The 14,774-nt window shown below is 35.0% G+C and overlaps 1 non-coding gene across 1 annotated transcript; it reads right to left on the reverse strand.

Moving 5' to 3' along the window:
- Window positions 1–8,620: 8,620 nt before the first annotated feature.
- Window positions 8,621–8,753, reverse strand: LOC114491245. The gene has a single exon (XR_003684047.1). It is a non-coding gene; the product is annotated as a small nucleolar RNA SNORA33 (small nucleolar RNA).
- Window positions 8,754–14,774: the final 6,021 nt, after the last annotated feature.

Below are 14,774 nucleotides of genomic sequence, written 5' to 3' on the forward strand. Positions count from 1 at the left end.
CTAAATGCTACAGAGTAAAAGTGAAGAATGTTAGCCCTGGCCAGTGCAGCTCAGTTGGTTGGAACATCATTCCATAGACAGGAAGTTTGAAGGTTCGATTCCTGGTCAGGGCACATGTCTGGCTTTCAGGTTTGGTCCATAGTTGGGGTGCATGGGAGAGGCAGCTAATCAATGTTTCTCTCTTACATGGACATTTCTCTCTCTATCTTTCTATTCCTTCCTTCCCCTCTCTCTAAGGTCAATAAGCAAGACATCAGGTGTGGAAAAAAATAGATATGCATATTAAAGTCAAAGGAATTATAGTTTGTGGAGAGAGGTGGATAGAGAAAGCTAAGACCTGAAGCACAAATACTAGCTAGTTAGTAGAAGTGAGGTAGAAGTCAAGAAAACACATTTCTTGCAGACAGAACAGTATATATGATAGCCTTGGGGATGAAGAAATGGTATAATAGAATAATTGAAAGGAATTTATGATAGCTGGAGTGTAGAGAGCTTTCATAGGAGTGATGTCAAATAAAGTTGAAGAGAGGGAGGCAGTATCAAATAAGCGTTTTAAAGTCCAAGGAAGAGAAGTGATCTTTATTTTAAGGGCTGTTAAAAACCTTCAAAGGATTTTAGCTGGTGGTTGACATGACCTTAGATACACTATGAATCATCACAGAATCAAAAATGGGTGGGGAAATAAAATGAGGAGGTGGAAATAACATTTTGCCAGTTATTGCACAAGACATTTTGATTGATCTGATTATGATAGACATCTGTAGAATTCTGTGGCATTAAGAGAGCCCTGTGCCTTGGACTCATGAAATTGCTGTAGAGATGGAGAACACAAGGCATAAAAAAAGATATTTGCTTTTATTAGGGACTTGGGAATTGTTTCTTATGTTGTAGGAGCAATGGCACTGGCTTTCTATGGTATATTGGAGCTGATATGTTGAAATGTTAACATGAAAAAGAAAATCTGAAAAACACCTGGGAGAATAGATGCAAAGAGAAATTAGAAGAGAACTGGGAGAACAATTGTTGGAAAATTGCTGGTCAAAACCTGGCAATTTTACCAGCATCCTCTGAGTGGATGAACACAAATGAAGTTACAGACATTATTGATTAGCAGCTTCATTGTTAATGAAGCGTTGATACCTGCCATTGAAAGAGGCCAGTTTAGTATTCCACTGTGTAAATGTCCCATAGCTTATCCATCATCTACTGATGGACACTGGGTTGCTTCCACATCTTTGCAATTGTCGATTATGCTGCAATGAACATAGGGGATACAGATAAAACAAAGTTGTTGTTTTGAAATGGGAAAATCTTTGTTTACAGTTAGCCTGTAGTCAAGTTGTTCTGAGTATGAGGGTTTCACCTTTGGTCACCTGTTTGAATTTAAAATGCGTAACTGTAATTAAAAATGAGTGCCAGTTTACATTGACCTGTAGAAAAACCCTTAGTAAGGTTTTTATAAAGAGATGAGGTGACTTTGTTTGGAAATAGATCTCAAGAATGAGAATTGTGGCATACATTGACTTTTTGCAGAGTACTAAGTGTTATTGTATTCACAAATGTAATAACAAAGTGAATGGTCAGGAATTACTAGAGGGAAAGATGATAGCCATCAAAATGAAGTCTGATTACTAGTCAAAGCATGGAATATTTAGTCTTAACGTAATGTAATTTTGAAAATAAGGATACTCAAACTGAAAAATAGGCAATAGTATACTGAAAATGAAGAGAGCATAGCATGACAGAATAACTGAAAAGAAATTTAATTAACCAGGGTTAATTAAAGAGATATCTGATTAATCAATGTGAGATAAAACTAGTCACATATTGTAGAGAATGAATTTAACACAAACAGTAATAGCGCCTAATTTAATCTATATTGTTGGGTCTCATGCATGATCATTTATCTGAAATAGCTTTATGAGTAAATTAAATGTTCTCAAGCCTATATTCAAATGTCATCGTCAAAATACTAAATATATTTGTCAATGTGTCATAATGAATCCTATACATCTTTTTCCTAAAAGGTTTGTTTTTCTACTTTAGAAAAGATAACTCAATTCTGGACCCATAAAACCTAAGATGCTGCTTAGGAAAGATTCATAAACTCACAAGCATGTAGTTTAGTGGCTAGGCACAATATGAATTTGACCAATTATTAAGAAAATGTAAAATAAAATGTCTGGGCCTCTGTAAAAGTTTTTTGCAAAAATAAAAAATATTTTTAATGTCATCACATAGAGATAAAGCACAGAGAGATAATATTTTGAATATCTAGATCTTAAAAAACTAAAGATAGAGAGATTCCACAGTAACCTGTAGCATACTACAGGTTACTGTATTACCACAGTATGGTAGTACCTGTAGCATACTACAGGTTACTGTATTACCACAGTAACCTGTAATACATACATGGTCAAGTATAATTTTATGAAAATGAACCTCAGTTAAAACAGGATAATAAGTCCTACATGGATAATTCATGGCAAGCCTGAGGTGTTCTTTAAATAAAAACATGAGTTTGACATAACCAGCCATACAAATGGATGAGCTCCAAGCAAAGGGTGGGGATGCTTAATTCAGAGACCTAAGGCTTGCTGAAATCTAGCACTGCAAAAAGGCCACTTGGCATAATGGGTTACATATATAATTGCAAATATTTTGATGTTACTAAATAGAATGAGGGAAGTAGCAAGATCCTGAAAAGGTAAAATAATATAGAGATGTTAAAATCAGCTTCATGTGAGGATTCAGTTAGGTGATGTATATAAAATACAGTGATAGACAATTCCTATAGTTCTTTTTAGTGCTACTGAATCAACAAACCACTTAAAGTTGAACTAGCATTTTGTGTTAATATACTTGTTTTTAACTGCATTTTTTGTATTGTTCAAGGGACAAATGCACCACATGAACATATGTATTTTGATATGAATAAGCAGTGTTTGACACTGAAAATTAAGGATATTTTGGAAGTGGATTGAACATATAGGAATTGAGAATTTAAAACAAATTTAAATACTTAGCTTTTATTTTTTTAAGATTTCATTTATTTATTTTTAGAGAGAGAGAGATAGGGAGAGAGAAAGAGAGAGAGAGAAACACCAATGTGTAGTTGCCTCTCATGGGCCCCTTACTGGTGACCTGGCCTGCAACCAAGGCATGTGCCCTGACTGAGAATTGAACTGGTGATCCTTTGGATCACAGGCCAGCACTCAATCTACTGAACCACACCAGCCAGGGAAGAATGGAGAATTTTTAGAAGGACAAGAAAATTTTCCAATAACTAGACACATCTTACATGGGTCCACTATTTCTTGTACAGAATACAAATAAAGACAAATACTTAGTAAAGAAGAATATGGCAAGTGAAAATTTTGGCTATGTGAAATATTCAAATGAATATATAAAAAAGAGAGTCTAGACTGAAGAATTCCATATAATGCCTGATCACTGAAGTCATGAGACTAGAGGAGATTGCCAAAGGAAGCAGCTAGTGTAGAAGCTAGAGTACAAGTCCTAAAAGGGAGTTTGAGACACACCACTGTACAGCAGTCTTCTTGACAAGGTGAACCCAAAGGAACTGATAGAGAGATTGGTGGCAAGGGGGAAGAAACACGGATTAAATATGGAAGAGAGTGCATTTCTAGAAGAGAATGATCCACAAACTTTACTAAAGCAAAAAGGCAGGGGACAAAGGGATCAAGCAAAAAAATAAATAAAATGAGAAAGAATGTATGGACACAGACAACAGTGTGGTGATTGCAGTGGGGAGAGGGTGGATAGAGATAGAAGAGAGAATAGGGGGGTAGATGGTAATAGAAAAAATACAATAATAAAAAATAAATAAAAAAACATAACTAAGGAGAGAAGGTGGTTTTTGGGTTCAGCTGGGGTTTTTAGGAAAATATTTTTTAAAAATTCTAGTGTATTTTAATCATTCATATTTGTCCAGTCACCACAAAAGACAATGAATTTGGAAACCTTTGGAGACTTACATGATTTTCAGAGATATACTTGTTACCTGATGGTCTCATAGAAATTATTCTTAATGGGAGTTAAAATAATTAGTTCAACAATTTAATGAGATTCTAGATTTGGAAAAACTACCATAAGAATATTCATATAAACTAGTATATGATTTACAAGTATCTTAAATATATATTTGTTATTTTTGAAATAAATGGCATTTAAGGATACTGTATATAAGACAGCATGGATGGATCTGGAGAACATTATGCTAAATGAAATAAGCCAGGTGGTGAAAGACAAACACCATATGATCTCACCTATAAGTGGAATCTAATCGACAAAACAAACAAGTGAGTGACATATAACCAGAGACATGGAAATAAAGAACAAACTGGCAGTAACCAGAGGGGAGGGGAAAGGGATAATGGGGGAAATTAGGAGAAGGTCCATCAAGGAACATGTATAAAAGACACATGGACAAAGCCAAAGGGGGTAGGTTTGAGGGTGGGAGGTGGGGATGGGTGTGAAGGGGGGACATGGTGGGATGAATATGAAGACAACTATACTTGAACAACAATAAAAAATAAAATAAAATAAATAAAAAGGATATTTATAAAAGTTTTTTTAAATGTAAAGTAGAACCACAAAAATTATTAGTATAACTACATTTTTAATATATGTATTACATATATAGGTTTGTTATTTGTTTTTAATTGAATTTATTGGGGGACTTTGGTCAATAAAATGATGCAGGTTTTAGCTGTACAATTCTATAATGCATCTTTTATATATTGTATTGTGTATTTACCACACCAAGTCAAGTCTCCTTCCATCACCGTTTATCCACCCATACCCTCTTTTTTTTAAAGTAACAAATGGTGAGATACATGAATCTGTTCTGAATGTTAGTTTTTTCCTTAAACTGCTTCAACATTATCTTTTCTGTATAATATTCTCTCTTGCCATCCTCTTGATGGAATAAATCACTCTTTCTCTGTACCCACACTGTAACTTGGGCACAGTGAGTATACATTGTAACAACATTTAAATGATGGTGCCTATTACTAGGTTCTATGCCTCAGGTTTTATTCCTCTGTGTCACCAGTGCCTAGTATACAGCTTGATACATAGTAGAAATTCAAGGAATGATTATAACCCCCTGAAATATTTTTTTTGGATAATATAGATTGTAGAAATAGAAGTGAGTTTAGATACTTTTAGTTTAATCCCTTCATTATCCAGTTGACAATACTGATAGTCTAAGCCATTAAATGCCTTGTTCAGAAAATTAGTTCTTGTTAAAAAATTGCTTTTATCATCACATTTTAACTGGAAATACTTTTACAAAAAATATGAACACCAGTAAAATTGCTATATTTGATTTAAGAAAGCAAAAATTGGCCGACAGCATTGTCAAGTGACAGGGTAAGAAAGAATGTCAGAATAAGGAAAAACATATATTTGCAATCAGGAAGAACACTTTTACTTCTAAATTATATTTATTATTATTAATAATATTTAATCGTGACTATTACAGTTGTCTCAACTTTTCACTCTTGGTCCCCCCTCCACTCCGCATCCCCCACTTCCTCAGGCAATTCCCACACCACTATTCATGTCCATGGGTCATGCTTCTAAGTTCTTTGGCTACTCCATTTCCTATTATGTACCTTATAGCCCCATGGGTATTCTCTAACCATCTCTTTGTACTTCTTAATCCCCTGGCCTTCTCATCTTTGTCTGATAGACACCCCCTTTTTACTAGCGACCATCAAAACACTCTCTGTGTTCATGAATCTGTCTCTGTTCTTGTTTGCTTAGTTTGCTTTTTAGATTCAATTGTTGATATATATGTATTTATTGCCATTTTATTGTTCATAGTTTTGATCTTTTTCTTTTTCTTAAATTAATCCCTTTAACATTTCACATAATAATGGCTTAGTGATAATGAACTTTAGTTTTCTTCTTTTCTAGGAAGCTCTTTATCTGCCTTTCAAATATAAATGATATCTTTGCTGGATAGAACAATCTTGGCTGTAGGTCCCTGCTTTTTATGACTTTGAATATTTCTTGCCAATATCTTTTAGCCTGTAAGTTCCTTTTGAGAAATCAGCTGACAGTCTTATGGGAATTCTCCTGCAGGTAACTAACTTCTTTTCTTTTGCTGATTTTAAGATTCTCTCTTTATCTTAATCTTTGATATTTTAATTATGATGTGTCTTGGAATAGGCTTCTTTGCATCCATCTTGTTTGAGACTGTGCTTCCTTTACTTGTGTGTTTATTTTCTTCACCAAATTAGGGAAGGTTTTTTCATTATTTTTTCAGATAGATTTCCAATTTCTCGCTCTTGATCTTCTCGCTCTGGCACCATTATAATGTGATTATTGGAACTCTTGAAGTAGTCCCAGATGCTGCTTACACTATCCTCATTTTTAAATTTTTTTCTTCTTGTTGTTCAATTGGTTGTTTCTTACTTCCTTATGTTACAAATCATTGATTGAATTCTTAGTTTCATCCATTTCACTGTTGTTTCCTTATAAATAGTTCTTTATTTAAATTAGTGTATCCTTTGCCTCTGACTGGATATTTTTTTAGCTGTTGAGGTCCTTACTGAGTTCCTTGAGTATCTTTATAAACAGTGTTTCAAACTCTGCATCTGATAGATTGATTATCTCAATTTCATTTAGTTCTTTTTCTGGAGTTTTGATCTGTTCTTTCATTAGGGCCATGTTTCTTTATCTTCTCAATTTGGCAGCCTCCCTGTGTTTCTTTCTATGTATTAGGTACAGCTGCTATGACTCCCTGTCTTGGCAGCATGGCCATATACCTAATGTATTAGGTGTCCTATAGTGGCCAGTGGCACAGCCTTTCCTATCACCCAAGCTGAGTATTCAAGGTGTGCCCTCTGTGTGGGCTGACTATACATCCTCTTATAGTTGAGAATTGGTTTCTGCTGGTAGTTCAATGGGAGGGATTTACCCAGGCCAGTCAGTTGCAAGGATTGGCTTTGACCACTCATCACCAGCCTCTGCCCTTTGTGGAAGATCAGCTATGCAGGAACAGAGCAGTGGTGCTTCAGTGTAGTCTATAGCTGTCCATTGGGTACACAGGCTCTGGTGTTTCCTGGGTAGTTCACGCCAAGGTCAGCCTGCACCTGTGTTCTGCCTGGTGTCACCCTGCCTGAGCTATGAAGCAATCTGAGATGGCTGCTATTTGTGCTGGGCTTAGAGATTTGTAGGTGAAGCCAAGCTGTGAATCTAAACTAGCTGCTGCTAGTGCTGAGCCTGGGGCTATTTAGCCAAAGGTATAGGACCTGGGAGCTCAATGAGACCAGCTGCTTGTTTGAGAAGATTTAAGAAGTTCTGAACTATGAACCAAGACCAGGCATTCACATGGAAAAGTCACTGTTAATGGCTTAGGGAGGCCCATAAGTTGTCTGAGTTGGAGAACCCCGTATCTCCAGGGTGGGGCAAACAGTGTTAGTTGGCTTGATGGAATCTCAGAAAAAGTACCCATCAACTGGCTCTGTGGCTTTGTGGGGAAAGGTTCAGAAAGGACAATGGCCTCTGCCCACCTTTCTATCTAGGAGAAAACTGTTCTTCAGCTCTTGCCTTAATGCCAGATACTTCATTTCTTCCCTGTATGTCACTGGTGCCTTTCAAGCTGCTACCTTAATGCTGGAGCTCAGAGGGAATGAGTCTGGGTAAGTCCACATGTGGATTCTTTAAGAGGAACTGCTAAGGACTCAAGGAGTTTCTTCCACTGACTCAATCCCTGCTGCATTTTGCAGCCAGAAATTATGGGGACTTATTTCCCTGGCACTGGAAACCTGGGCTGGGGAGTCTGATGTGGGGCTGGGACTCTTTGCTTCCAAGATATCCCTCTTGAATTTTTATTTACCACATGTGGATGTGGGAGTAGCCTGTTTTGTGTCTCTGCCCTTCCTAACCGGATGGATGTGGTTTCTGTAATTCTGTAGTTGCCAGACTTCTATTCAACTCAATTTCTAATAGTCCTGAGTGATGGTTGTTCTGTAGTTTAGTTGTAATTTTGATGTGGTCGTACAAGGAAGAGAACTGTGTTTATCTATGCCACCATCTTGACCAGAAGTCCAGAAGGAATACTTTTAGAGTGTGGTAGATATGCACCTTTTAGAGGTTTTGATCTCACATATGCTTGGTATATATTAAAACATTGTGTCTTGAAAATGTTTCACATTTCATATGAGTAGAGAATGTTTTTATTTATACACAAAAATACTTCATATAATAATGCTACAGAAGGCATGGTTCATATTCATTTTATATCCTGTGTAAATAAATTATTCATTTTCTCTAAATTCAGTGTGTATGAGTTGGAAAGTGGCTTCTCAGAAACACTTTGAATCATGAATAGAGAGATGATTTGCCATCTGTTTGCATAAGTGTAGTACAGTTTCACCTGTGGGAAAATCTATAATGACAGATAGCAATTCTTTTAGCACCCAGGGAATGTCTACATCTCTCTGCTATGGGAATTTATTCACATAAAATCATAAAATCTAAAGATGGCAGAAGACTTTGGATTTATTTATTCTAACCTTCTACTAGACATTTAAATTTCCAGAGTAAGATTTTCAAAAAAAGTTTCTTTTCTCTCCTGTTTTTTTCTTACAGACATTTTCAGGGTGCTTAATGAGTTCAATGTCTGTAAACCTCTGTAATGTGGCTTTACTATACTGCCAGCTTTCTCTGAACTTCTGCAGAAACACATTCAGATAAGCAGATACATTGGCTGGCTTTTCTTCCTTTTCCTGAACTGAAGCTCATAAATTTCTTAATTGTTACAGAGTTTTATTATGTCTTTGAAAGATTCAAATTATTGAAAAAAATCTCATTACAGTAGTAAGCCCATCTGCTTATATTATTTCTTTCTCATTCTACTTCCTAAAGACATATATAGGAAAAGCAAATATCTTTTTCAAAATGATACTTTAAATATTTTAAAATGATTATCATGTAACCTCTAATTTCCATTTCTATAAGCAAAATCTAATTTTCTTCAGATATTCCAGTTATTATATACTATTGCTATATATCAATATTTGTATCAATATTCCCTTATGTGTTTTCCATTTTATGCATATCGCTATTAAAATGTAAGCTGTCAGTGTATTTGGGGGGCTTAATGAGAGTAGAGGGATTGAGCATAAAAGAAAAAGAGAAAAAATCATGGACGCAAATAGCCATATAGTGATAGCCAAGGGAGAAGAGTGTGCAGGGGTAGAAGAAGGTATAGGGGGGATAAATAGTGATGGACAAAGATTTGGCTTGGGGTGATGAGCACACAATACAGTGTACATATCATGTGTTGTAGAATTGTGCACCTGAAACCTGTATAATTTTGTTAACTAGTGTTACCCAATAAATATAATAAAAAATAAAAACTTTGTTTTCTTAACAAATGTAAAATCTAGAAGTGAATACACTACTTTAAATGTGATTTAACTAGCTCAGAAATTATTGTAGCTCATTTGAGATATCTGTTAAACAACTAATTATTAAGCACAAATATATGAGAAGTAGTTTTCACTGGTTAAGATACTCCGTAACGCAGCTACTACGTAGCCTCCTATCTGTAGGAGACACTTTTGGAGTTCTGTGCTCACCAAGAGTCTTCCAGTGATGTATGCACCTCATACAACCTGATTGTGCATATTTGCTTCTAACTTAGAGAGTTTAGTTATATCCAATTGATAGCTTGAAATTGGCCATAAAATGAATATTTACACCATAGAAATCACTGAACACTACAAATAAGTATTTTATTTTGTTGTTTCTTTGTTTGGCTTTTTTTTTGTTTGTTTTAATTTGGAGAGCTAGTTGTTAAACACATACAGGAATTCCATTGTTTCTTTGCTTGGAGTTTCTTCTTCTCTCATTTGTGGGATCTAGGCAGTAATTTTTTTCTAAGAGGCTTCGTCCTATAACTATAGTTGATTAGTCTAGTGACAAACATAAACTGAGACATTTACAGATACGTGAAAGTTGTGTTTATTCTATATTAGTAAAATGTAACATTTATTTAAATCTTATTAACTATATCATTCTGATTCTCTCTATACATTTATTTATTAATGGATAATTTTATATTCAATTTCTTCACCTGAAAACAATGACACCAATGTATAAGCCAAAGTGTGGGTGCTTCATTGTCTTGTTCTTTAAGTGTAAGCACCTCTGCATGCATGGATTGACTGCTTCTCATGTGGAGTATATCTGCCACTCTTTATTGCCACTTTCAGTTTATATCATCTAACTTTATTGCCATTTATGATTTAAAGCCAAATTATTACTAGAAACCCCTGAGCAGTAAAATCATGAAAATACCTTCAAGAAAAGTCTGTTGCCTGGGCAAGGATGGCATTGCCTTAACACATAACATATATTGTGTAGACAGCTGTGATATCAGGAATTCAACAAAAGATCCACTGCTTTCTGAAAAGACTCAGAAGATATTCACATTTTTAATTGAGTTATTTAACATTTTGTTATCTTAGGTGGAAGATATCAACCCACCTATGTCTTTAAGAAAGATCCTTGTAATTAGTAAACATCACCAAAAAGAGGGAAAGCGGCCTACTAAAAACCCTGGTGATAAAACTGAGTCTTAACAAGTCTAAAGACCGCTTATGAGATGCTCCATAAAGAATATACTATGAGCCTATGCACCCCAACATTCATAGCAGCACAATTTACAATAGCCAAGTTCTGGAAACAGCCTAAGTGCCTGTCAGTAAATGAGTAGATCAGAAAATTGTGGTACATTTACACAATGGAATACTGTGCAGTAGAAAGAAAGAAGGAACTCCCACCCTTCATGACAGCATGGATGGAACTGGAGAGCATTATGCTAAGTGAAATAAGCCAGGTGGTAAAAGAGAAGTACTGTATGGTCTTACCTATAAGTGGAACCTAATCAACAAAACAAGCAAGCAAAATATAACCAAAGACATTGAAATAAAGAACAAACTGACAGTAACCAGAGGGGAGGGAATAGGGGAGTAATGGGGAAAATAGGGGAAAGGCCATCAATGAGCATGTATAAAGGATCCATGGACAAAGCCAATGTGGGGTAAGATTCTGGGTAGGATGTGGGTGTGGGTGGGATGAGAGGAAGTGGTGGCAGGAAAATAGAGACAACTATACTTGAGCAATAAGAAAAAAATCATCAAAAAAGAATATACTATGAAGAATATTAACAGAGTTTACTGAACTAATACAAGTGACACCTAACTACATCTGCAAACAAAATAAAGGATAAAAATAGTTGAATAAATGGAAAGCAATTTTGCATAAATAATTAGACACAGAAAATGCCTCTGAAATTACTCTACAGGTAGTGTTGGCTGCTTTTGCTCTGTGTTACTTGCTAAAATTAAAAAAATATGTATATGATCAACTTGTATTTTTTGGCAGATCCAACCTTGAACTGAATTTGTTATGGTAGCTAATCAGTATTTGCACAGTTGCTATGAAAAGGTAATTTATTGACAGTAAACTTATTGTTTTATAAATTAACAGCTTTTAAATTTCAGGAAGTGAACAGGGAATTTATAAAGGCAGAAGTACAGAATGTTAAATGGGTATGATTTTTTAAAAAGTCTTTTGTGGAATGATGTGGATTCTCTGGGAAGAAAGGTCCACATTGAAAAAAAAAATCAATCATATATTCAAAATTCTCTCTACAATCCAGCCCTTAATTGGAATGTCCAAAATGCTTATCCAATGACTTCCTCTTTAGGACATTTTGAAGTATTTTTTTTAAATATTTGTGTTCCATTATTAGCACTAGGCCAGATTGGTGTTTATGTATTTAGCATCTTACATGATACCTAAGGCCAATGGCTCACTATTACAAGAGCTAGAGAGACTGGTTTTCCAAAAGCCTGTGAAAGTTTTACCACATCTGGTACTCATAGTTTCTTTTTTCAGGGATAAGTGACTGCATCACATATTGATGCAATTATACAGAATTACTTCTCTTCTATTTATTAGTAGAATTATTTTTTTAAAGTTTAAATATGTAATGTATTTTAAGGTAAACAGAATCTACTTATGGCTTTCTCCTTAATAGTAATGCTGGATGATTCTGACTTAACTGATCAACTGTCTCAGAATCTACTCTCCCAAATAACCATAATATAAGAGATTTTCTCCTGTTGTCCACTTTTGTTCTCAAATCTAATACATTTATATTTATCTAAAATACTGATCCTGTTAAGGTAATGTTAAATTTTACTGAAATAATCCTTAAGTTTTTTTTTTTTTTATCTTCATCTAAGGACATTTTTTCTTGGCCTTTTAGAGAAGGAAAAGAGTTTGTGCAAGAGAGAAGCATTGGCTGGTTGCCTCCCCTAAACACCCGGGCAGGAGATCACACTCGCCTGGACTGAGGATCAAATATGCAACCTAGGTGTATTTCCTGACCAGGAATCAAACCTGCAGCCCTTTTGTTATGGGACAATGATCTAACCAACTGAGTCACACCAGCCAGGGCTCAAATTTTCTTAACAGCATTCCCAAATGGTATCATGAAAAATCATACATATCATTAAAAAATGCATTGTATGAAGTATATACTCAGTAATCATGGTATAAATTCATTTTTTCTCATTGAAACTACTGACTTGTATATTTTTATGAAATCCATGTCCACTAAGTAGTAGCATGTTATATTACCTTATTTTCTATATAAGGCAATGAATCTTTGTGGTACATTTTTGTTGAAATAAATATAAATGTATATATGAATATAAAAATATCTATATATCTATGTCTATATCTTTGTATCTATCTATATAGCTATCTATTATCTATTTAATCAGCATCTTAGATGAGAATTCTCTAAGGTAATTCACAGAATGTTTTGAGAATTGAGAAAATAGTTTCCTGGATATTTCATATTTTATTTAGTATATCAGTGACCTTATGCTAACTTCCTCATCAACATTTGCATTAAAAAATTTTATCCCACACAGACCACAGTCTTTTAAAGTTATGTTTACCCTGAATGCTTTCCTTAGGACAACATTGATCTTTAGGAAAGAAATGTCTGTCTTCTTCCTGAGTGAGGATTATCCTCAAAGTCACCAGATTAAGTACAATTTCATGAATGCTTCCCTTCATGGGCATGATTGGCTACTGTCAGCAATGGATAGTAAGAAATGCATCAAGGGTTACTCTCCTATTACATTTAATTCAGGCTTACAGCAAAATCCCTAGCCACAAACATCTGTAAAAACATCTTCATCCTCTAATAAACCATTTTTAGAGCTTTGGAATTTTGAGTCCTTGATTAAAATACATTCTGTCTGATGTTATCTTGAGAAAGAAGTTGCATTAGGAATATTCATGTAAATTGATGAATTATACCAATATTCAGTTGTCCATTAAAACTCACTTTAAATTAGAAGGCAGGGTTTTCCCAACTTCTTATATTCAGTGGTCAGCTGCTGTGAGGTAGAGGCTTCCTTTCCTTTGTTTTTAGAAATATTTCTCTGGGGCTATGTCCAGATATTGCATGATATATCTCCTAAAGTTCCAAACACATCCCCTCTTTATGGCAGAGATAGCAACATGTAGAGTGAACATTGCTTCTTTTGTTGGGCATTCTATACTAACTCATACCCTATTAAATTCTGGCTGAATACTTCAAACCACACAGAGAGAAAACACTTCCTGATTTTTCCTCATGTTCCTGGAAATTCCCATCTAAATTGCACTGATTCATTAATAACTCTCCTTGAAGTATTTGGCAGTTATTGCCTCTCTGGAAAAATTTTATATTTACTCAACCAAATGCACATTTCTAATTTTAAATTTTTCTGTCTTATAGATGGGTTCTGTTAGTAATTTAACTTTTATTTTTTAGGAAAGTTGTTCTCACAGCCTATTGTTGTTTTACCAGTGTGAGAAGGAAGAAATATTCCCTTTCCCTTCTAACTGAACTTACTACCCTCCTTAGGGCTTTATATTCTTGCCCTTTCTAAAACCTGTCTATATTTCTACTCATACTTGCTGAACATTTGTTATAGCTCATGGTTAAAGAAAACTGGAAGCAATAAATTTCTCATCTTCAAAGGCCCTCAAGTGGCTCTCAAATGGCCCTTATATTCCAATTCTTTAGGTTGTTTTATAACTACTTTCTGCTACAAAAGATGCTATGGTGATGTTACACATGGAAATGATCTGGTTGATTAAAGCAAAGGTTGTATACATTTATGAGTCCATTATTTTGTTCAATCAATGCCCTCTGGCAACTCTGTATGTTGCCAAGTATTTTATTCATGTTGTATCCAGTGTCTTGGTAATGTGATGGCAGCTTCTCTCCTCAAAATGTGAATCTGTATTCCCTTTCCTTGAATCTGGGTCTTTCTTGTGACTTGATTTACCAATAAAATGTAACAGAAATAACTATGTCAAATCTGAACATAGGTCTCTTGAGGCCATGTGACCTTCCACTGAGTCTCTCAGAAGTCCTATCCTCTATGAATAAACCATAATTAATCTGCTGGAGGGTAAGAGACCATAGGAAACAGGGTGGAGTCAACCCAGTTGAGTTCTCCAAGTGTAGAGCACCAGAGATGTGAGAGTCCAACCCAAATAAGAAAAGCCCCATAATAAACTTACAGATGGCAGTCAATGCATGAGAAAGCCCAGCTAGGACCAGATTTTCCCATCTGGGCCCTACATAAATTGCCAATACTAATTATGTGCTACAAAGAAATATATATTGTAAATTTTTATCTTATCTTTGATTC

This window comes from Phyllostomus discolor, chromosome 2 (genome assembly GCF_004126475.2).
Source record: "Phyllostomus discolor isolate MPI-MPIP mPhyDis1 chromosome 2, mPhyDis1.pri.v3, whole genome shotgun sequence".
NCBI classification, from domain to species: Eukaryota; Metazoa; Chordata; class Mammalia; order Chiroptera; family Phyllostomidae; genus Phyllostomus; species Phyllostomus discolor.